Consider the following 24,206-nt stretch of genomic DNA (forward strand, 5'->3'; position numbering starts at 1 on the left):
AGGAAAAGCTTTCTGCTTTTCCCCATTTAGTATTATGTCAGCTGTGGGTTTGTCATATATAGTCTTTATTGTATTGAGGCACTTTCCTTTTATACCTAATTTATTGAGAGCCTCTTACCTTGAAGTGATGTTGAATGTTATCAAATATTTCCTCTGCATCTATAGAAATGATCATATGATTTTTGTCCTTCGTTCTATTGGTGTGTTGTATCATATTTATAGATTTGCATATGTTAAACCATCCTTGCATTCCTGGGATAAATCCCACTTGATCTTGATGTATGGTCTTTTTTTATATGCTGTTAGATTTTGTTTACTAGTATTGTGTTAAGAATTTTTGTATCAACATTAATTAGGAACATTGGTCTGTAGTTGTTGCTGTTGTTGTGTCCTTAATTAGTTTTGGTAGGAAGGTTATGCTGACCTCATAGGTTAAATTTGGAAGAACTCCCTTCCCTTTAATTTTTTTGAAATTGTTTGAGAAGAATTGGCATTAGTTCTTTTTTAAAGTTTGGTAGAATTCACCAGTGAACCCATCTTGCCCTAGACTATTCTTTGTTGAGACATTTTTTAGTGGTATGTTCAGATTTTCTGTTTATTCTTGGTTAAAACTTGGTAGGTTGTATGTGTCCAGAAATGTATTCATTTCCTCTAGTTTTTAATGTATTTGTGTATAATTGTTCATAATTGTCTCTATCCTTTGCATTTCTGTATCAGTCAGAATCATTTTTGTGTTACCTGCATGAAGAACATTGTGTCAGATGAGTTGGAATGTAAAGATAAATAATAGTCTGCCTTCTAAGAGGTATAATGAAAGTGATTCACAAGGAAATAAATCAATCTCAATGAAGGACAGCCTTGATAGGAATATGATTAGTAGGTGAACAGTGATGAATAGAAAGCTACTAATATTTAGTTTTGGGAAAATTATCAATTTTCTCCCTATTTTTCTTTTTTAATCTTTCCTGTATTCCCAATGACACAGACGATGCCTTCCACATAGCTGGTACCCAGAACATATTCACTAAGATTTTTCCCCTCAGAAGCAGACTTGAGACAAGGATTTAAGATCGTTTAGTTTATTTAGGGAAGTTAAACTGAAATGTGAAAGGAAACAATAAAGGATATATTATTCAGCCAAATATCATTTTAGAAAAGTAGAGCTTAATCTTTCCGGGGGAACTCTTGGTAGCAGTCCAGAACACATACCTTAGAGTTAGTCCACGCACAGGGTAAGGAAGCTAGAGCATCCCCAAATTTCCACCAATCATTGGTTAAGAGCTACTCTTAGGGTTGGGGAGATGAATTCCCTGGAACTGTTGGATTGCTCCAAAGTGAACTCCAGTGGCTGGAGAAAATCCTCAGGCAATGACACTGGGCAGTAGGTAGGGCCAGTGTGCTTAGAAATAGTAACAACCTGGGCAATACAACCAGGCACAACAGGCATCTGCTATAGTGACTGGCTTATTGCTAAACAATGTTTCCCTTACTTCTTGGCTACTTTGGCTACTTTGTCATTCATTCAATAAATAATTGTAAAGTATTATTAAACTCTAACCATGTACCACAGAAGCACAGATTATTGAACAGCAGTATCTCATAAGTCCAAAGGAAAAGTGTCTAGAAAGTTAATATCAGAAGGGAAAGAGCAGAATAAAAGACTTAGTGTCAAACCAGGTAATCATCATTTACATAGTGAATAATGCACTTGGTTAGATGGATCTGCCTTTTATGACATATAACTAACTTGATGATACTGGTTTTCTTCTGTGTCTTGGAAATTAATGTAATTACTTAGTAACACCTCATGCAAATATATTCCTATTAGCCTCCAATCTCTCAAATTACATGCATATACTATTTCATTTAATTACTAATTTAACAAATATTTATGAAGCAGCTACTATAAAACTTAGTGATACTTTGTAAAGTGTAACTCAACCCTTTTACAAATCTCTTTGGGGAGATAAAATGTATCATAAACTTCTCTGTGTGTGTGTCTATGTGTGTGTGTGTGTTTGTGTGTCTGTGTGTGTGTGCTGGTAGTGAGGTGGTTAGCAGGTTGGAACATAGAGCCACAATGCAATGCAATTAGAAAACAATCTGAAAAAGGACAGCACAAACCTCTCATATCTTTGAACATTAACATAATACAAAATCACTTAAATTACAAATATTAAGGAAAATTACCAAATACTTAGAACTGATTAAAATTTTATTTCTTAAAATTTGTGAGGCACAGCAAAAGCAGCACACAGTAGAACATTTATAGATAAATATATTTATCAGAAAGATAACATGTTTATAAATAAAACTTTAAGCATTTAACTCAAAACTAAGAAAGAAAAAACAATGGTATAAACATAATGAAATTAAGATGGAAATATTTAAAATTAAAAAAAGCCAAATGGCTATTCTTTGGAAATAGTAATAAGATAGGCCTTGTTAAAACTGGTTAAAGAGAGAATGGAAAAAATAAAAGGCTGAAAGTAAAAGGATAAGTAACTACAGAAACAATAAATTTTAAAAGTTAAAAAAGAGTATGAAGATCCACATATGTAAGTAAATTTAGTGGCTTAAAAATAAGATACTTTATTATTATCTCTAATAAACAAAATAAAGAAGTAGGACACTGTAAGTTTTATTAATTCAATGGTCCAATAATAATAACCAAGAACTAGGTTGTTTCCCCATTGCTACTGTTCCATCCTCATAGTTACTAGAAGGCATTAATATATAAAACCCCTAGATGCAATGAATAAATTGCTACAAAAATACAAAAAAATTACAAAATGTCTGATGGGGAAAAACCCCTTAAATAAATCAATAAGCAATAAAAAATTGAAGGGATAATCAAAATTCATCTTCTCCCATTCTCACAAAAAAGAAAGGAAAAACCCCCCAACCCAGCTCACATGATTTTACAGTTGCTCAGAATGTAAAAAAAAAGTGACATATGCCCAACTCATTTTATGAAGATAGGGCAATCTTGATGCCAATATGTAGAAGGGCAATATAAGAAAATAATCATAAGCACATTTTACTTATACACAGATACAAAAATGGAAAGTTATATTTTAAAAAATTATGTCATGAAAGCAGACATTTTACCAGGAGTGCAAGGATGGTTCACGATCAAAAAGGGTATCATTGTTATATAAAATATAATTTAAAACAACATAGGGTTTTGTCATTAAAGGAAGAAAAAGCATTTACGTCCAAAATTGTATAATTTAAAATAGCTTTTAAGCTATGAGTGAAAGAACAATTCCTGAATTTGAAAAAAGCTATATACTAGAACCTATAACAGAATTTATACTTACTGTCAAAGTAATAGCTGTTTTCTCTTTTAAAATTAAGGCAGGGATAACCATTATTACTACTACTGTTTAATACGGTATGAAATTTCTGATAAAAACTGTAAGAAAAAAACAAACATAAAAAGTGTAAGATTTGCTAGGAAAAAAATAACTGTGTCTTTTTTTAGCAGACACAATGGTAATCTACCCAGAAGAGCCAACAGAATCAACATAGCAACTATTAGAAATTTTAAGAAAATTTCATGAATTTCCAGGTATAAAATTTGAAAGTTAACAGCTTTTTTTCTACAACCAGCGATATTAAGATAAAAATAAAATGGTATTCACAGTCTTTAGCAAACTATAATTTCTTTATGTATTTACAATAAGTACATCAGATTTCACTGAAGAAAATTTTAGACACCTTTTAAAAGAAAACAAACCTGTCATGGAGTGACATTCCCTTCTTTTAGACTTTATAGTGTACAGAGGGTAATTCTCTCTCCAAATAATCTTTAAATTCATTAAAATGCTAATCAAAATTTCAACTGGATATTTTGAGGAACTTCATAAATCATATTTTAAAATTTCCATGGGAAAATGGTAGTCCATAAACAGCTGTCATTTAAAAACAAAGAAAAACAATAAAGGATTTTTGGCTTACTGGATGCTGTAAACATTGCTGGTTGGATATTAGCTTGGAGCTGCCATTACAGTAGTACTTAGTGAAGTTATAAATGAATATACCCTACTGCCCAAGCATATGTAGAGTTGAAACAGTGACATTCTCATGTAATCATGAACAAATAGACCAATGCAATTGGCTCTGAGCTCTCTGTGAGCTCAGTGTATTATTATACAATAAAATTGTCCTATAAATTAACAAGAAAAAAATAAACTGCTTAGTAAATGTAAAAATGAAAGGGGGAGGGTCTTAGAATATGAAGAAAAATAAATTCAGATGGCTACCTTATACCATAGACAATGATAGACTCCACAAAGATAAAATATCTTAATGTAAAATGTGCAACTATGAGGTTAATACAAAATAATGTAGAAAATATACGCGTAATTTAAAGACGGGAAAGGATTTAAGCAAAATCCCTTAATTTAAAAACATAAAGAGAAAATCAACTATTATTTTAAATTACATCAAAATTTAAAAGTTCTGTTGCAAGAAGAATGTCATGGACAAATTTGTGACAGCTGACATAAATGGGAGAAGGACTGTACAAGGTCTAAAAACAAAAAAGGGATTATAATATTCAAGTAATGACTAAAAAATCAACAAAGAAATACCTTCAACTTAGGACCTTCAGTTTAAAGGGGGCAAAGGATATGGGTTAGGAATTCACAGAATTTAAAACCTAAGTAACTAATAAGGATGCGGCCATGACTAGTGACAGCTCATTTGTTGCTTGGGTGGAATTAGAAATAGCCTTTCCTTCAAATAGCTGTTGTCCCATCCATGGCAGTGCACACAGGGCACAAGCTGGTTTTGAGCTCCCACTCACATTCTTGGCTAGGTGCTCTTTTGTAAGAACCCACATCCATATATTATGGCCCTGCATATAAACATGTTGAAACTTATTGAAATAAACAGAAATACAAATCAAAATAACAGTAGGATATCACTTAATGACCATAAGATTTGCAAAAATAGAAGCTGGGTAATGCCAAATGTTGGCAGAAGCTTGTGGACATAGGAATTCTTAAACGTTACTGACTGAAGATTAGCCGGGAGCGGCCATTATGGAAGTGCTTAGTAAAATTGAAAACGAATATACCATATTATCCAGAGTAAATATATTCCTGACACATGTAAAGACTTGCATGAAGGTGTTCATTATAGTTTTTTTTAATGTTAGTGAGAGATTAGAGGCAATTGATGTGTTCAAACTGGGTAATGCAGAAATCAACTGGGTGGATGCTCACTGGGAAATACTATGCAACCATTAAAAATGAAGGACATGTATTCATAGTAATGATGTAGTTTTTTTTAATGTTGAAAAGGAGGTGTTGAGTCAAAGAAGAAAGAAGCCAATACCATCCATGTGTATTTCTGTTAGTTAAAATACATATTTACAAGATCATGATGCAATACATAAAACACATCAGAATGGTTGCCTAATGGTCAGGGAAATGTGATGACAGCAGAGAAGTGGTAAGGAAGGTAATGAAAAATAACTAAATAAAACAACAGGAGGCCTTCCCTGGAACACTGCTGGTGGCATGCCATGCACCAAGAATGTTTAATTCAGCCTTCTGCAACACTGTCTCCCTTGTATTTCTCTATATACACAGAAAATGAACAATGGTGACAAGGAAATGAAGCTGATAAACATGAGGCTCACTTTGTGATTAAGTGAAAAGGCTACTGTAGACCAAGTAGAAGGTCTTATTGAGGAGGTTTCATTTAGCTGACACTTGAAGGATAAGAAGGGATGACCCTGGGACAATATATCCAACAAGACAGTGGTATGGGAAGATGTTTGACCCTTGAAGAGTTGTGATGAGAATGGGATGGAGGAGGGAAGGCAGGGCCAAATCTTTCACAAGACATAGGAGAAGTTTAGATTTTTGTGTGAAGGCAATGGGGAATCATGGGTTGTCTAAGAAGTGGAAAGTCTCATGGTCTGATTAACATATCATGTTTCTATGTGCAGAGAGGACTGGAGAAGTGCAGTGGGGGAAGCAGAGGAAGCAGCTCTTTCAGGGGTTCTGGTGAGGGAGATGAAGGGAGTCTAAACCACAGTGGTGGCAGTGGAAATGGAAAGAAATAGCTGTTGGAAGAGTGGGAGAGGCTTAGCCTAGGGGACAGAGGATTGGGGAAAATACTAGCTCTAGTTTAGTGTTTAAAGTCTTAGCTATAAAAAAGTATGATTACTCTGTTACTCTAGAGAAAACAAAACACATCTGTTGTTCCAATCCTTTATGGGTTGATTTTGGTTTAGTCTAAGTAAGAAATTCCTGAGAACTGTCTAACGGTAGACTGCACTGTCCCTGAATTTTTGGATTTTCAGTCAATAAATCACTTAAGCCAAAAATATGTCTGAATCTGTGGTGGAAAAGAATGAGTAGCAGTAGAAAAATCTATGCAATACCGAGAGGTAGGGCTAAATGATTTTTATGGTGTCTTCCAAAGTCAAGTAGCATTCATTCTATGAAAAGAGCAGAAAGCTAAGTTCCCAGCACCATTTACTGAAGAAACTGTTCTCTCCCAGTGAATGCTCTTGGCATCTTTGTCAAAAAACAGTTCACTGTAGATCCAAATAAATTGTGAAATACATTGTGGCTCAGTCCTAGGATAATGAAAACATTAAGATCACTCTACTAGTGTGCTTATAGTTGGAGTCAATAGAATCAGGTCTCAAATATCTTCTTGAAGGAGCTGAGCTTGAATTATTTTCTTTAAAATAACCTCAATTAAAGGTGAGAAGTGGGAGAAAAAAAGAAAAAAAAGAACTTCAATTATTTTTCATAGAAGTGCATGTTTATTGTTGAAACTTAAGAAGAAAGAAAATTTAAAAATCAGCCCAATTCCACCAGTCAGAAATAACACTTTTAATATGCTAGTGTACATTATTCCAAACACTTTATCAACATATGTGTATAATCTAAGAATTTTTTTGTTCTTTTCATACTGCTTTAACACATCATATTTATTTGGCAATATATGACAGATATCTTTCCCATATCATTACATGTTATTCTGTAATATAACTTTTAATGCTTAGAGCATCTCATCGTGTACCAATCCTGACAGTTTAGGGATAATTTTGAAAGAGGGGTGATAAGACTTTCTAAATAAGATGTATGACATATACTATAAATTGATATGATTAGAAGAGCTAAGTTTGAAGGATCTTTCATACTGGACAGATTCCAAGGCCTCAATAAATAAGAGCTAGCTTTGAGTGCTTACTTACCATGTGCCAAATGAGTTTTAATCAGTTTACATATGTAAATCCATTTATTCCTTATGAAAACCCTCTTCTGTATTAACTACTCAAGTCCGTGGATCAGGTTTAAGAACCTCTGGATTACAAACTTCTAACAGGTCCTACATACCTTAATTTTTTAAAACCTCAATTGCACTAAAAAACTGTTTAGTATTCTGAAAAACAAAGCTCCAATTCTAGGGGTTTGTAAATAAATAAAAACTCCTTTAATCACAGCTCTGACCCTCCTACTGAACATAGGGGTGCTTTGTGGAATCCACAAAAAGCAGCCTTCTCTAATCATGAGAGAAAAGTTGGAAAAAATTTCAGATTAGCAATTTAGAGTACCAAGAAAGTGATGAAGTGGAGGAGGAACTTAGTGCAGAAAGATTGGCAGGATAAGAATAACGCTGGACTCTGCAGGCACAAAGACGCTTTTCCTTGTACTGTTGAAAGTATGCAAAGAAACTTGTGAAAAATAACACGGATGGGCAAACAGTCGAAAGATCAGGAGAGCCGACATAAACCTTTGGTCAGAAATCAAACAAAGGGCCTGTGAGGTTCCACATAAATTGGCAACTTCTTTCTTCATTCTTGCTTCTCCTTCCCCATTCATTTGGCACATCTTGTTTCCAGGTAAGAATTCCTGAATTCTTTTTTTTTTTTTTCTTGCAAGATTCTCATTGTGCAGGCTGAGACTTAGATGAAAATTATGCTTCGTTGGTAATAAATGAGTGCACATACAGTATACCCAGAGTGAACTTGAGTATAATCATGTTGCATTTGATGCAATCATGTTGATCTCAACAACTCATGCTGCATATGAGTTTAGCATTTATGCATACACATGAATGTGGTCTGGTATATTCAGACACATCCCAGTGAGTGGGAAGGTAGACTTATTTCACTGCAGTTATATTAATGAGTGTGCTGTAATATAAGCGTTGTATTACCTCTGTGATCCCTAGGTATAAAGGAAGAGGAGGTGTTAGCTAGGGCCTTATTCCAGGGCACTGGTTTCTAATGACCTTATCACACCATCCATGTAAACAGAAGTCCCCTGAACTCCCTGGTGCTTGATGATCAAATGTCTATCGAATAATTAATTAACTAATGACTTAAAAGTATTCTGTGATCCTCAGCATGGCTTGAAATCAGTGATCCATTAATTTTCAGGTGCTTTGTTTAGTGGAAGGTCACCTGCCACCCAGGTAACTTGGGAGCCTGCCTATTAGGCTTCCCCCAAGGATCATTTCAAGCACATGGCTCATTCCACGAAGGCTTTTAGAACCAATAGCCTCAATACTAGGGAAAAGGTTACAGATATGACTCATTCATAGCTTTCAATTAAAAGTAAGCAGGGAGAATCTTAATTGGCCAGGATTCTATTGGAGATAGATCATGAACAAGGAAAGCAAAGCACCTAATTAAATCTTAATCAGCTGACTCTATCACTCAAGTTCATGGAGGATTTCAGAGACTGCTTTCACGAAGACAAGAAGCACACCACAGGCATAGGTGCTCCTTCCACTCTCAGTTCTTCCTGTCATGCACTCACAGTGAAAGGGCCAGTGTCACTAGAACGGGCTTTAAGGAGCTGTGTTCTTTCCTGATCAGACCTAGTCTTAGCTGTGTGATTTTGCATTCTCTCTCCTGCATTCCATTTTTGCTCATTTATAAAGGATCAGGTTCCTCCAGTGAGAGAAGATAAGGCTACCTTTAAAATACTCTGAACTTTGCAGAAAGGAATATTGCAAAGAACACAGAACCCCAAGTCAGGAAACTTGGATCTAGAAAACAGTCTTCCTCTCCTGAGCTGTTCCTTATCACCCAAAACTGGCCTCATCTGAAAATGAGGGGGATGGAAAAGATGACCATGAGCTCTCTTCAAATACTGAAATGGTTACTTGGGCACAGGAGGTTGTTTTACTATTCCCACTCAGAAAGATGCCTAATAAATGTTTTAGAAAATGTAACTAGTCTTTTCAGAAAGTTGGGGATAGGGTTCCGCTACTTTTCAAAAGGCAATTCCTGGGGGCCACCTAAGTTAGAATTCTTTATTTCAGCTGAGCTGTACCTGTAACTCTTCCTACAGTATTTAGAAGGATGCCTAGAAGTCACGATACACACTCAGTACATTTTATTTTTAGTATGTGAATGAATGAGGGTTTCTTAATCCCTGTAGAAGGCATGAATGACTTCTTAGGATGTGAAACGTTGCCATAACATGAAGTATCTTACAATAATTTAAAATATAACAAAAGTTTGATGCAGTTGAATTGACAATAAAGTATTAAGAAATGAACACTGGATTTGCCATTGAAAGCCCTGAGTAGTCTTTCACAATGTGTGGGGCTTTTCCCAAACTCAATTTTCTCATCTGCAAACTGAGACTAATAGTAACACTATCTTATTTACTCCATCAAATTCTGACGTGAATCAAAGATCTGAAAATGCTTTGCTAACAACATTGCTATAAAAACTTTAGATGCCTATGATACTGAGATGTGGTAAGAAATAGAAATTTGTTCTCTGCTCCTGGTTCTGGGCACATAGCTCCTAAAACCCTTGGAATATCTGCAGTGACAAGAGTGTCCTTTATATACTAATAAGATTACTAGTAGCTGGGGTTCCCTAGATAGCATTTGGGAGGGGGCTGGTTACCGCAAAAGACCAAGGCAGGATTAGAGGGTTAGGATTCTCAGTCCTACTCCTCAACATCTAGGAGGAAAAAGGGGCTGAAAGTTGAGTTGATTACCAATGGCCAAAGATTTTTCAGTCATCCTATGTACTGAAGTCTTCAGGATCCAAAAAGATTGGGTTGGGGAACTTCCTGGTAGCTGAATACATGAAGGTTCCTGGACGGTGCTACACCTGAAGAGGGCATGGAAGCTCTGTGACCCTTCCCACATGTCTTGCCCTTTGCATCTCTTCCATCTGGTGTTCATCTGTATCCTTTGTAATACCTTTATAAAGACATCAGTAAATGCAATTAGAGTGTAATCCGAGAACGGAGTTGTGGGAAGCCCAGCTTACAGCTGGTTGGTCAAAAGCACAGGTGAAATGCCCTGTACTTGATATTGGCATCCCAAGTGGGGGAAGTCTTGTCGGCCTGAGCCCTCACCCTGCAAGATCTGATACTACCTCCAGGTAGATGGTGTCAGAACTGAATAATTATAGGCCACCCACCTGGTGTCTGCTAGAAAATTTCTTGGTTTGTGGGGAAACACCTCTGCAGATATCTGTCATGTCAAAAGTGGTGTGTTGAATGTGATGTTTTTCCACTACCTGGGAATGTTATAACGTCCTGAGATGTACAATTATTGGTGGTAATAAATTTCTTCCCCAGATATTCTTTTAATATTATCTATTTAATATTTCATTAGTAAGCTACTTTAACCCATAAATTTAAAAAAATGTTTTCTAAAGCATGTGTCTATTGTTTTCAAACACAATGTAAGTGCACACTTTCTCTGAGATGCATTTTAATCTAATGAATAACATATAAACATTTATGATGACATAAATATCTGAACATATTTAGTTACGTAGAAGTCTACTTAGGGAGCCTTTAAAATACATATCATTAATTCCCTGTAGACAATTAGAAAATCTAAAAATCCCCCAAATCAGCATTTTTTCTTTATTTATATTAGTGAAAATATTTACTCATTTCATTGCAGAAACAACAATGAATGTGATTTTTCTTGTAAACCAGTCCCAGCTAGAGATATTATGAAATGTATCTTACCTTTCTAAAATCAGAAAAATTCTAAATTTCATAACATATTTGGTTCCAAAATTTTTGATAAGTGATTGTGGATTTGTATTACTACAAGCAAAAGGATGAAAGCATAGCATCAATGGTAATTCAGGCACATCGAAAAGTTTTGTTTTTTTTTTTTCCCTTGATAGTTCATTATAACTAAACCACTATGGTCTGTAGTGGCCTGCTGGGAATCTCTATTCTTAGCCCAGTGGTGCTCAAACTTCTCATTTTAAATTTTCCTTATAAACTGCATCACATTCCTTTAAAAATCCTCATTTGTTTAAAAATATTCCATATTTTAGACAACGTGTGGGCTGTCAGCCCTTGAATGCTGGTGTTATCAGCCTGGGCTGATTCTAGCGAGAGAGCCTTTCTAGGTTACGGAAATTAATCCAATATGCTGGGCACTGAAGCTACCATCCCAAACTTTCTCTGTCTTCTGAAGGCATTTGACCTTCAAGACAAATAGGCATGGTGCAAAAGAGTGGTGCAATAGCCAAAGGTCCTTCTGCCAAGAACCCCAGCTTGGCCCTTAAGCCCACAGGGGTTTCCCTGGGAAAGTCTGGTTTGTTCAATTGAAGGTCCAACCCTGCATCAGTGCTGGGCCCCCTGGCACAGGCTTCCTGTCTCTGGTCATGTCCACCACACACTCTTATTTTTCAATTTCTGTTTTTTAGCCATATCTTAAATTTTTTTCTAATTAAACTTTTCTTCAAAATAAGTCTCTGTCTTAAACTACATGAACTCTTTAGCTGTCTTGTCACAATGGGCTGTCTTGTCACAGCCCATTGAATAAACGATGACTTTGGCAATTTTAGCATTTTTCTGGATTATCAGGTGCTCGGACAGTAAGGTACAATTGCACATGGTTAGGCGTATACGGCTGTGCACTGCCTATCATTTATATGTACAATGTGGCTCCCAAAAACTTATATTCTGGATGGTACTTTCTTCCAAGGAGTTTCATTTACATACCTTAAAGATTTATTTGAGCCCACCCAAAGCTAATAGGAAAGCTCTACTCTAAATAATACACATTTCTACCAAAAAATGAAGCACCGTGACTTTCTATTCCTGTCTGCTGTTACCTCAAGGCTTTTAGGCGCCCCTTGAAGCACAGTGGGACTACAGGGTGAAGCATAATGCAAGATGTCACTGCAGGGGTTGAGGGGGCACTTCCTGGGAACTACAAAAGACTAGAGAAAATGAGCCTCCATTTGTTTGTTTTCTAGTCTCACCTCAAATCAAGTGAGAATACTTACATCTCATAATTTACTAAGACAATTCTTGAAGAAAAAAATGATACATCAACTCTATAAAAAAGACCATAAAAACAATCTTACGCTGCTCAATTTAGCACATACTGAGTACTTATTGTACACCAGGTGCTCTGATAGAGAGTAAAATTACACAAAAGCAATGAAAAGTTTAATGTTCCATTTCATAAAAACACTCCTGAATTTCCATGCATTTAATTTTCATCCTTTATTTTCATGCATTATAAGCTGACATTCTTAAACTAGTTTTAATAAGCCTCACCTGAACCTTCATGCACCAATACACACACATTTCCAGTCATTATGTGGCAGAGCTTCCTATCAACCAAGAATTCAGTTGGAGACTATTGTGTTCTTTGTTAGTGCGACATTTTATTTGTGCCATTACTTAAATATTTTACTGTAGTTGTTTTCAAACATGAAATCAGGAGGTGCATCTGAATTATATTCTGAGTTGAAGTGAGGGTAATTCAATTAGGTTCTATGTCTTCCACTCCCATTTCAATTAGAAATCTCTGCTTCCATTTGTGTGTTGAATTGGACTTCTAAGAAGGTTCTCATCAGAATAAACTCTGTATAACTTCAAAAGAATTAAAAAAAAATCACTAATAGAATTTTATATTTCTATCATTATCTCGTAAAATAAATGGAAATAGAAAAGTAGAAATACGGATAACTTCATATAATTAAGTCATAGGTACACATTATTAGACTGCCAAAGTGACAAGTTTTTAATTGTGGTCAGACACATATTGTGATTACTTTCATTTGGGAAAGGAAAGAACGGAAGTAACAAGTACCATCAAAATTATTTGAAAAAAAGAGACAAAATTACGGTTTTTAAGACGTTTCACTTTCTGGACAGTAACTCTTCCCATAAAGCATGTAAGCTCCTATTGGGCATTGGCATTTTCAATCTCCTTTAAAGGTAATATAGGGAATACTTGTACCAGGTAACAGAAAAATGAATCAAAATTATCCCTATTAAAAGCCTATCTTCTTTTCAGTGTAAGAAAATAGTTTTTTTTTTTTCCTAGGGACGATGCCCCAGAAGGCATGACTGACCTCTGGGAGTTCATGGACCTGTGATCCCTCTGAGGAATGCTGACAACACGCCTCTGGGAAGCAAGACCTATATAAGAGAGAGTTGAAGGGAGGGGCCTTCCTAATTGAAAAGCCCAGAGATCTAGCTAGACACTTCAGGGAAGTGTGCTGTTTGAACTTGTTCTGGGAGGGTCAGCTGATCACTTAGATTACCCTTTGACACACAACAAAAGCTCTATAGGGTAGAATTGCAGGCTCTAGGTAAAGCTTCCCATTTAAAAGCAGAGATTGCCTGTGGCATTGGGGCACACCCAAGTCTTCTAACAACTAGCTACTAAGCTCTAGAGAGTGACAAAAATAAGGGGATGGAGAATAGGAAATTTGACGAACATTATGGAATGGGGATGAGGTAGAGGGAGTTGTGAAAAGAAGGTGGGTGAGAGAGGGAGAGCTGGAAGCAAAGGGATCACTAGGAGGGAAGGATGGGTTCAGAGAAAATTTAACCAACTTTAATGAAACATAAACTAACTATAAACTAATGCTTGTTATTCACTGTGTGGTGGGGACACTTGAGAGTTTGTTAGGAACACAGGATCTCAGATCCCAATCCAGATGTAATGAATCTGCATTTGAACACAATCTCCAGGAGAATACTGTTCACATTTTGTTTGAGAACCACTGCTAACACAGCTGTCTGAGAAATGGGCTGTGGAAACTGACAGGAAGAAACTGCTATGGGTTAAATTGAAAAAAGTGTAAATTTTTTAAAAAGTTAAAATACTAAAATATTGTTTGAAAGTTTTCAAATGAAGGTGTTATCTCATACAAAACATATTCCCTACTACTATATCTTGCCATGTCAGGTTATGCAGAACAATACATTGATTGAAACTTGAAAAATTCTGGAAAACAGCACACTTTGAGGTGACACTGAGTATGTCTTTAGTGAATTGATATAAATAAGCAATAATCAATAAATAATTATGAAACTGAATTGAGTTGACCACTAAGGAGCCAGTTTAAATCAGATATGAAAACTTTCTTGTTTGTTCACAGCTTAAATAATAAAGTTACATTCGTGAAGGATAAACCATATTCCAGGCACTTCTCTATATGTATTATCTTATTTAGCCATTATTACACTATGAGTAGGTATAATTATTCCCTGTCTATAGACGAGGAGGAAGATTAGGCTGTGGAGAACTTAAGCAGTTTAAGCAAGGTACCATAGCTAACAATAATGGTAAACCTGAGCACTGCACCTTGCAGTCTAATCCCAGAACGTGTGTCTTTAGCAACTACATACTGCCATCCATGAGAAAGGAATCAAAATGCCCAGCCTAGCACATAGTGGAGGGAAGTGTGGCTCAAATACTCCAAGACCATATAGAGTGCTAAATAGCCTTTTTAGCAAAAAACTCACTGGTGATTCAGCTGACACAGAGTATTGCTTCTGTGACTATGTTCTAGGTAGTTTTTTAGAGGTGTAGCCCTTGTATTTATCCACTGGTATTGGCCTTTGGGTTTATGTGTTGAAATGGCCTTCCTTGGCTCCCCCACTATATCCTCATCATTGTTTGCTTCTGGCAATATTAGTTTAGCAGCTACTGAGCAATTGATGGCTGGCTGGTTTATTTTTCTTCAAAAGGCCTTGCTGTTGGGATGGCTTAGAGGTCTTATCCCCACTTTCTGTTGCCCAGAATATTCCTGTCTCCAAGTATGTCATCCTGCGAATTATCACCATTGATAGAATCCCAGGGCATAAATTAGTCATATGCAACATAATATCATGTCACAAAATGTCATATTCCCTAGTTTAAGGAATTCAAGGAATTAAGCAGTCTTTTCCAGGGGCTGCTTTTGACTCTTCTTCCAGCACAGGACCCCGTTTAGCCAATATTTTGAACATATCTTCTTAGGGCATTCTACTTGCTAGACTTAGGTTGAGCACTTTCTTTCAGGGGACTAGGTCCTTTGTGAAGTGCAGATAACTTCCTTTCTGAGCCACAGATACATTTCTTTACTCTCAGATTAAGTTGTTCTATTCATAGACATGTCAGATCTGTCATAATCAGAGCCGTGCTGACTAAGCCATGCTGGAATTCAGTCAGGGAAAAGAGAATCAGCTGAAATGAAGTTGCTCCAAGGGGGTTGGACAAGATGAACACTGACTGCAGGAAGCAGGGTCTGGGAGAACCTTGCCCTCTAGATTCAGGTCTAGTCTCTATATCCCTGTCCATGGCTCTGTTAGGAAAGGATGGGCTGGATTGACAAACTTTGGGACATTTATTGCTCTCAACATTGGGTGAGATTTGGGCAGTTATGCAGGGAGGCACTGGCTAGAGATGATAGGAAGGGCTGGGTTCCAGGTTGGCTCCACTTTCCATAGAAAACTATGAAAGCGCCGGGCGCGGTGGCTCAAGCCTGTAATCCCAGCACTTTGTGAGGCAGAGACGGGCGGATCACAAGGTCAGGAGATCGAGACCATCCTGGCTAACCCGGTGAAACCCCGTCTCTACTAAAAAATACAAAAAAAAAAAAACCCAAAAAACCAGCCGGGCGTGTTGGCGGGCGCCTGTAGTCCCAGCTACTCGGGAGGCTGAGGTAGGAGAATGGCGTGAACCCGGGAGGCGGAGCTTGCAGTGAGCTGAGATCCGGCCACTGCACTCCAGCCTGGGCGACAGAGCGAGACTCCGTCTCAAAAAAAAAAAAAAAAAAGAAAAGAAAACTATGAAAGCTTGTATCTGGGCAAAGGATTGGCTTAGCAGATGAGCCCCAAAAGGACATGGCTATAGAAAAAGGCTGCTGCTGATCAGTGGTCAAGACAGGACTGGATTAATCCCCAAGCTTTATGAGGGGCAGGAGAAACAGATATAATCTATTCTCCACTTTCAGAGAATGGGAGTAAGCTCTTTTTGACCCAAAGCCTGGATGGAGCGAATCCAGGACTAGATTCTCACTCAATTCTATGTTCTTCAACCCAAAGCAGACCTCTGTGCAGCCTGCCTGCTCTTCCATACACACAATCTTAGCTTCCCACAATCTCACTTTGAAGTAAATCCAGGCATGTCAGAATCAGTTTTCCCTTGTCATCTTGCCTTGTCCCCATCTTAATGCTTTTGTAGGGAACTGATCCCCTGCACTCTAGATTTTTGTCTATTTATTTATTTATTTTTTCAGAAAATATGCTATCTTTGAGAGCGCTTGAGCTTTTTCTCCAGGACCTCTTCATTTGTCTACATATTTTTTCTTCAGAGTCAGCCTCTCCTCCCCAGGTTACCCCACTTACCTCAGGCTTGGGCTGTTTTCTCCTCTTGCAGGTCACCACATCACTCTAATTTTCTTCTGTGACAATCTGTCCATACATCTTACTGTTGGGATGGCATCTCAACCAACATTTCCCAAACAGAACTCATTACCTTTATTCCTAAACCTGCTGTGTTTCTAATTTACATGTATTCCTTAAAACATTTCCCTCTCTTTTCTCCTCTCTTTATTGAATATGTAATAGTACTGAATCTACCTGAATAAAACTTCTTACCTTGGTTGGTTTTCTATTTTTCATTCTCCGCTCTTACTTAGCTCTAATTAGCACTTGTTTAAACTGTTGCAAAGTCTTTCCCTCATGAATTTCCTGCATCTCAACACTTCATTACTTTCCTTTCCCATTAATCTTTCACAGAATTGCCTGATTAATATTACTGGAACAAATCACTGGTCAGATAATTTTGCTCTTTAAATATCCAATGTCATTATTCTTTTTTTATTTCCTAAAAGACCACCCATTCCTGCATACCCATTATTCCCTGGAAACATGAAGTGCAAACATAATCCTGGGAGTAGCTTCCAGTATTACTTCTGAGATGCACCCTTTATTTTCCTATAGAGAGATACCCCATCTATTCCCCTCACCACAACTGCTCAGCAACTTCTACATAGTAGGGAGTTTTTAAGCACATTAAGTTTGTAAGTCAAGGCCAAGTTTCCCATCCTCAGCTACTTCCGTGTGGTTACGATGATCTAGCTCCCAGAATCAAAACACTACTCCTTACTCAGTACTCAAGCATGCCTACAAGTTCCTCTTTCAGATGATGGCTTTCCAAGACAAGTCTAGTCTGGAACAGTAATACTGGATCGATGTGAGGAATTAACCTCAGCCCATCTATCCAGCAACCTTCCAAGGTGTCTTAACAGGATTTATATTTTAATAAGAGACCCAGAAATATTCTTGGCACCTTTATCCCTCTCCTTCCCTCCAGGAAATGCTGTCACTGAGGTACTGACTGGTCCAGACGTAGCATTCCCACACTGTCAGGCAATGAATCATGAAAGGAACCAAAAAAGTTTTTCTGCAGCCACACTCCAACTGGAGCCTTGTGCATACATCCAAGCCTATTAGTTTCATAGTTAACCATTAATTATATCAATAACATGAAATCGATGAGCTGCCACAGGAGGAAACGCATTCCTAAAGCAGGAAGGTGGGTACAGAAAGTGTGGGTGGGGAGATGGGGAGAGAGAAAAATCCTGTGATCTTTACAGTTTTATATATGTAATTAAGGCTCCTTTAAATCTGGGCAACTTGACAGCTTAGGTTGATCTCTTTACCTTGCCAACTAAAATGTTCTGTAATTCCCCTTAAGTTGTTGACAGGTTGTTAAAATAGGGCAACATGCCCTCATCTAACCTGCCTCAGCTCAAGTCTTTGCTTATGGCCCTGGGTCCTTGGCTTTGCCAGGAGAAGGTGTGGCTTTGGGAGAGTGCACCAAGTTCACAGTCTTGCAGTCATTGTATACAAGGCATCAAGGGGGTTGTGCTCCTGTGCATGAGTACAATAAGCAGGGCCTGGCACTGGTAGGTCAGAGGCATGCCATCTTTAAATATGGTAAAGTTCATGAGGCTGCAAAAAGAATATTAGAGAGGAAAAAAGAAAAAGCGGTCAGAGGCTCTGTGAGCTATGATTTCTCTATTTGGGTGCATTTATATATGTTTGTACGGCAAAGTTCACTCTGGACCAGGAGCTGTACAAGTCCAGCAGCTTTGGCTGTGGTCCAGTCATCATTTAATTTGAGAACTTGTAGTGATGGTTTAATGAACTCTGTTGGTGAAATGGTAATGGGTTTGCTGCAATAAAATTGGGATCAATATGACAATCTTTTGAATATAAACATGCTGGCAAAGAAGAGAAAAGGAATAATTAAAAATGTTTTATTTATTTTCTAAACAAAGCTAAACAAGAGCTATATTTCAAATCCCTTTTCTGCTGAAATTAAGAACATATAAACAAAGCCTGCTTTAAAAGTTTACTCCAAACCCATGTACATTCATATAAGTTAATTTCCTTAGAATAAGAGTACAAAATACACACATAATCCTAATATTAATGAGTCCCAAATGAAGTTACATTAGCATTAGTACTTACCAGGGATAGCTACATAATTTATGGAGTCCAGTGCACAGTGAAAATGTGGGGCTACTGGTTCAAAGCGCAGGAAAACATTTTCATTAAAGGAAATAAAATATAAAAATTTTTTTACAGTCTTTCCTTTGGCTTTTCATGATGTTTTTAAATGTCCAAGTAAAAAAATTAATAAATTTATATTAGCCTGAATTTTACCTTTCTTTATATTGTGCAATAACAGTTTTAAATGCAAATGTAACATCATTCAGCTTGTATACAGAATCAATAATATTGCATGACTCTTACTTTGTAGTTCATACATGCATATGCATTTCTTTCTTCTCAGAATAGTAGAAACACTGGACACAACTAAACTAACTCAAGTGTTTTAATTTTACTTCTTGATACACACAGATTCTACTAACTCTCTACCTTCTGCTTACTAATGAATAAGGAGATATTGAAAGGTAAAGAACTATGGTTTGTGCTATCCAGTGGTTTCCTTACAGGTTATCGTTATCAGTATAAGTAGTTTGCTAATACAGGAAATAAACATAAGAAGCAAAAGATAAATGTTGTATATTCTGCTTGGACTCAAAAGTCTCCTATATTTCAGCAGTTTAATTGCAATTAAACAGAAACAAGAGTTGAAGAAGTACACAGAGTGAGACTCTGTCTCAAAAAAAAAAAAAAAAAACTACAACACTACGACAGATATCACAGCCAGTATACATATTAAGAAAGTAGGCTAGGCACAGTGACTCACGTCTGTAATCCCAGCAGTTTGGGAGGCTGAGGTGGGTGGATCACCTGAGGTCAGGAGTTCAAGACTAGCCTGGCCAATATAGTGAAACCCTGTCTCTGCTATAAGTACAAAAATTAGCTGGGTGTGGTGGCGGGCACCTGTAATCCCAGCTACTTGGGAGGCTGAGGCAGGAGAATCGCTTGAACCTGGTGGGTGGAGGTTGCAGTGAGCCGAGATCGCACCACTTCACTCCAGCCTGGGAGTAAGAGCAAAACTCCATCTCAGAGAAAAAAAAGAAAGAAAGAAAGAAGGAAAAGAAAAGTAAAAAAAAAAAAAAAGAAAGTAATATGGAGAATTAAAGAACTTCAGATGAAAGAGAGAAAATGGAGAAGTGGAAAACTCAACATCATCAGTAACACTGTTCTCATCAAATTCTCATTTAGAAGAAATAACAGTCTAGGTGAGGAAATTTGAATCTTGGGGTTCAAATTTGGAAAAGTAAAGATGGAAAGAAATGTCGAGAGTAGGGATAACTGGGATAGAAAGATAGTGCTGGACCAGAATTCAAGATCTTAGCTAAGGCATTTTTGCTTAATATTATAACTATTGTTTTAATAAGAAAATAATAGGAGCTACCATTTGGTGGTTTCCTATTTCATGCTAGGAACCGTGACTATCCCTTTATATGCATTAACTAACTCCTTTAATCTTTATGACAAGATACAAGTTAGGTACTGTTAATCAGCCTCTTTTTGACAGAAGAATAAATTATGTTAAATAACTTGCCCATGGTTTTCACAGCTGGTAAACAGAGGAGCCCGAGCATTTGAAGGTTAATAATTGGAGTATTCAGAGAAGAGGAATGACAGGATGAGATGGGCTTAAATCTATCAATTTGCACTTAGAACCTATTGAGTGGCGCTTTCTGGAAGTGGCGGTTCAATCAATGCAATATTGAAATCATATAGCTGTAAAATTTTAACAGTGTGGAATAGGGAGAAGCAATAGAAATGTGAAAGGAAGAGAGAGATGCAAGAAAAAATACAAAAACAAACAAACAAACAAACAAACAAAACCCAGCAAGTTTGAGGGCTCTTGGCTGAGAGAGAGCAAAGAATCAGATTGTTAGTTTATGCCAGAAGTGGCAAAATCACGGTCCACTGACGAATTTAGTCTACATACCTGCTTTCTTTGGAGAGTTGATTATAGGATTACTTGCCAAAATTTAAACTTTAAAAAAAAATTACATGAAAATACGAAACTTTGGTTAATTATTTGCTTTAACTAGAACAATTTGGCAACATGGGTCCTCATTAAATTATGGTAGTTGTTAGCCTAAGTCCCCTTAAGTTAGTTCTTGCTTTCTCCACTTCACAGAATTCCACTGGGTATATTTAATTTCTTTATAGTATCTATGTGGCCTTTATTAGGGGCATTTGAATTCTTAATAGCTGCCTATACATATGAATATCTTGTTGACAATATTTAATTAGATCATGCATGTGAAAGTGCTTGGTAAATTACAAAGTAGTACATAAATATATATGGCATTATTAAGTGATATTAATACAATCCTGTCACACTTTATGAAGAAAAGGGCCAACCAACAATTTAATAGAGTAAGGAATTGATCCTGAAGCATCAGCCCATCCTCTAAGTCTTTCACTTGTTCATGCATTTATGCACTTAATAAGTATCCATTGATCACTGTACAAGACACCGAAACAACCGACATTTCAATCAACAACTTTTCATTGACCACTGAAAATCTCCTAAGTACTAGAGGTATAATGGTGAAGAAGGTAGATAAAGCCCCTACTCTCAAGAAGCTTGCAGACAATCGTAGAAGGAATAAAACTGAGGTAAGTAAGAGAAAAAAAAAATGAAGATAACCACCTCTCCTCCTAAAATGATGAGATGATGTCAGGATGTCAAAAAGTAAATTAGTAGTATAAAATAAAAAATAAGAGACAATGTCAGAAAAACACTATGAAGAAAATAAAACAGCAATAAAACAGAGTAATGTGATAGTGACTAGGGAGTGACACATTTAGATAAGAGTGGTCAGGGCCACCTGAGGAGGTGACAGCTGAGTTGAAATTTGAATGATGAGAAGGCAGCCACAGTGGTGGGTGTCTTTGTACAAAAGGGCCAAAGGAGAGATCAAACTTGGTATGCTTAGGAAACAGAAAGATCAGTTTGGCTAGCTCATGGTGAGGGATGGAGAAAGCTGCACGAGTTAAGTTTGGGGAGTTGGGCAAGGACCCATTATGCAAAGTTAAAAGACCCAGTTTCTCTGCTCAAGTAACTCATAATCTAGTTCAGAAAGCAGACATATAAATAAATGTTTACACTACACTACAGCATGATAAATGCTATGATAGCACCCCACACAGTTGATCAGTGAGTATAGAGGATCAGCCGTACCTCCCGGAACTTGACAAGGGTCTGTGATCTTTCCCCACCCTTGACCATCACTGTACCCCTCAGTGGCCTTCTATAGTATGGCTCCAAAGCAACTACCAATCCCCATTAAATCTGAGTGTCCCTCTGAACTGGCAAGCAAAGAATTGGGCTCATTGCCTATACATCACTTTGAGCCCTTGGGAAGAAAGACACTTGGTAAACAAGAGCTGGGATTATCTCACTGCTTTATAAGATCAAAGTAGTTTACAAACATTAACTAATTGAGCATACCAGGTAGCAGATTGTTCATCTAGTAGTGAGTCTCTGTTTAAGCTCTATTTCTTTCTAATATGCCTGTCTACTCTTTGAAGTTGTGACTTCTACACTGACTTCAATTGATAAAGAAATCCTTTCTTTGTCTCACCTTTTCTACTCCTAGAGAACTTTATCTCAGTTTGGGGGGTAGGGATGTTTGGCGAAGATGGCACCTAACGGAGCATTAGATTTTTTCCCCCATAGTCAATTTGAGAATTTTTAAGTTAGCGATTTTTGTTAATGAATCCAAGACTATAGCATCCAGCTCTGTTTGGACCTTTCCCATGCTTTCTGCACTCAATGACATCCCTAGTGTTGGCCAACAATCACAACTATATTTTATTATGAGAAAGATTTGGAAAGAGAGCATAAATAAATCCATGCTTCAGAATAACTTGTTGGCTATTTGAAAATGCAGGTTCCTGGCACCCTCACTAAACTATGGAATAAAAATCCCGGGAATCCACATTTTAATACGCTTTTGAGTTGCTTTTTACATGCATGCAAAATTGAGAGCCACTGCAGTAAAAAATCAACTCAAAGCTCAGGTCAATACAATCCCATTCAGTAAATATTTATTAAGTACCCACCAAGTACAAGGCACTAAGCTAGCTGCTGCCGAGGAAACATGAAAGGAAGACCTGGTTTCAGCCCATATTCCAATGGAAAGGAAAAAGATAATAAGAAAACTAGTGATTTTAATACAAGATAGAGCCTGATAAATACATGCAGAATATAAGGATGGTTCAGAGTAGGCAGGCATGATAACCAGTTGGGGTCCAAGGAACAATGTGTGCCACTTTTCCAGAGTTTGAAAGATGAGGAAGGTTTCACCTGTTACAGCCTCATGATCAGAAGAAGCACCGGCTTTGCAGTGAGAAAGTCCTGCATCCTGGTCGTGGCTCTGCTACTTCACTATGTGATTTTGGGTGAGTCATCAAACATCTCTTTGTTAGTTTATTTGTCTGCAAAAGGAGGTGGCTGGCAAGAAGACTTGAGACCCTTTCTACTCAGAAACTATTACTCTCGTGTTATCTGCCTCAGTGGTCTAGGGGTAGGTATTATGGTTTTTTAGACTGACTGGATAAAGACTGTGAGGTGTGGACCGTCTCTGGCAGTGGAAGCTTTGTGCCAGGTGGAGAGGTGTGTTGGAGTTAGAATCCCTTCAGGCTGTGTTCCCAGACAGGTTTGGCGAGAAGTGCTGCCGGTAGAGTAGCTGTCACTGCTTAGAAGTTGTTTACTTCTCATTAAATACAGTAAGGAAAAAATGCAGAGTTTGTTGCTGTTGCTGCCTCATGATTTGCCCTAGAAATAAACAGAAGATTTCCCCACAAGAGAGGCCAGCTAAACCTCTATAACTCACTCTGAACAAAGAGGAATAAAAATCTCAGGAAGAATTATTCTGAGCGAGACTTCTGTCCTGGGTGTGAGAGGACCTCAACAGGACAGGGTTCAGGTATGCAGAGATGAGTTTGCTTTGGATATACCTCTGCAGTTTCTTCTCCCCCACTGAGTTCATTTACCATGCAGGTTGTGGTGATAAAGATTTTTCTCTCTCTGCCATTTTAGGGGTGGGGGCTCTGTAGGGAATGGTGGAGGAAACTGCAACATAAGAATTAGGCTAATAGTTCTTCTGGTGCTATTTCTGAGCCTTCTGGAGAATGATCACTGTCTTCTTGGACAAGCGATACTTGTGTTTCATCTATTTCCGTGTGACTGATCCTTTATAAGAGGGAGAGTAAGAATCAAACATTCTGAATTTCTCAGGGTAGACAGTGTAGTCTTGAAGCCTTCAGACAACTTACAAAGTTTCTATGTTAATAATTTAGAATTCTTTGAGGGCAATGGTATGCAGATAAATATTTAACAGCTCACTGGAGGAGCCTTGATTTATGGCATTTACTGATTTCCCTGGTGTAAATACTTCCACCATAGCTGATTTCAAGCTACCGTGGTGAGGTCACAAAGCTTAGAGTTGGGAAGAAGTGAGCACAACCCCCTTTAGCAAG

General features: G+C 37.4%; 1 protein-coding gene across 1 annotated transcript in view; it reads left to right on the forward strand.

Moving 5' to 3' along the window:
• Window positions 1–4,217: 4,217 nt before the first annotated feature.
• THAP6 (THAP domain containing 6) overlaps window positions 4,218–24,206 on the forward strand; it is a 1,073,833-nt gene continuing 1,053,844 nt past the window's right edge. Inside the window, exon 1 of the mRNA XM_050790961.1 lies at window positions 4,218–4,227. The gene's annotated coding sequence lies outside the window, so the exon portion shown is untranslated. The remainder of the gene's footprint in view (window positions 4,228–24,206) is intronic.

The sequence above is a fragment of the Macaca thibetana genome, chromosome 5 (genome assembly GCF_024542745.1).
Source record: "Macaca thibetana thibetana isolate TM-01 chromosome 5, ASM2454274v1, whole genome shotgun sequence".
NCBI lineage: Eukaryota > Metazoa > Chordata > Mammalia > Primates > Cercopithecidae > Macaca > Macaca thibetana.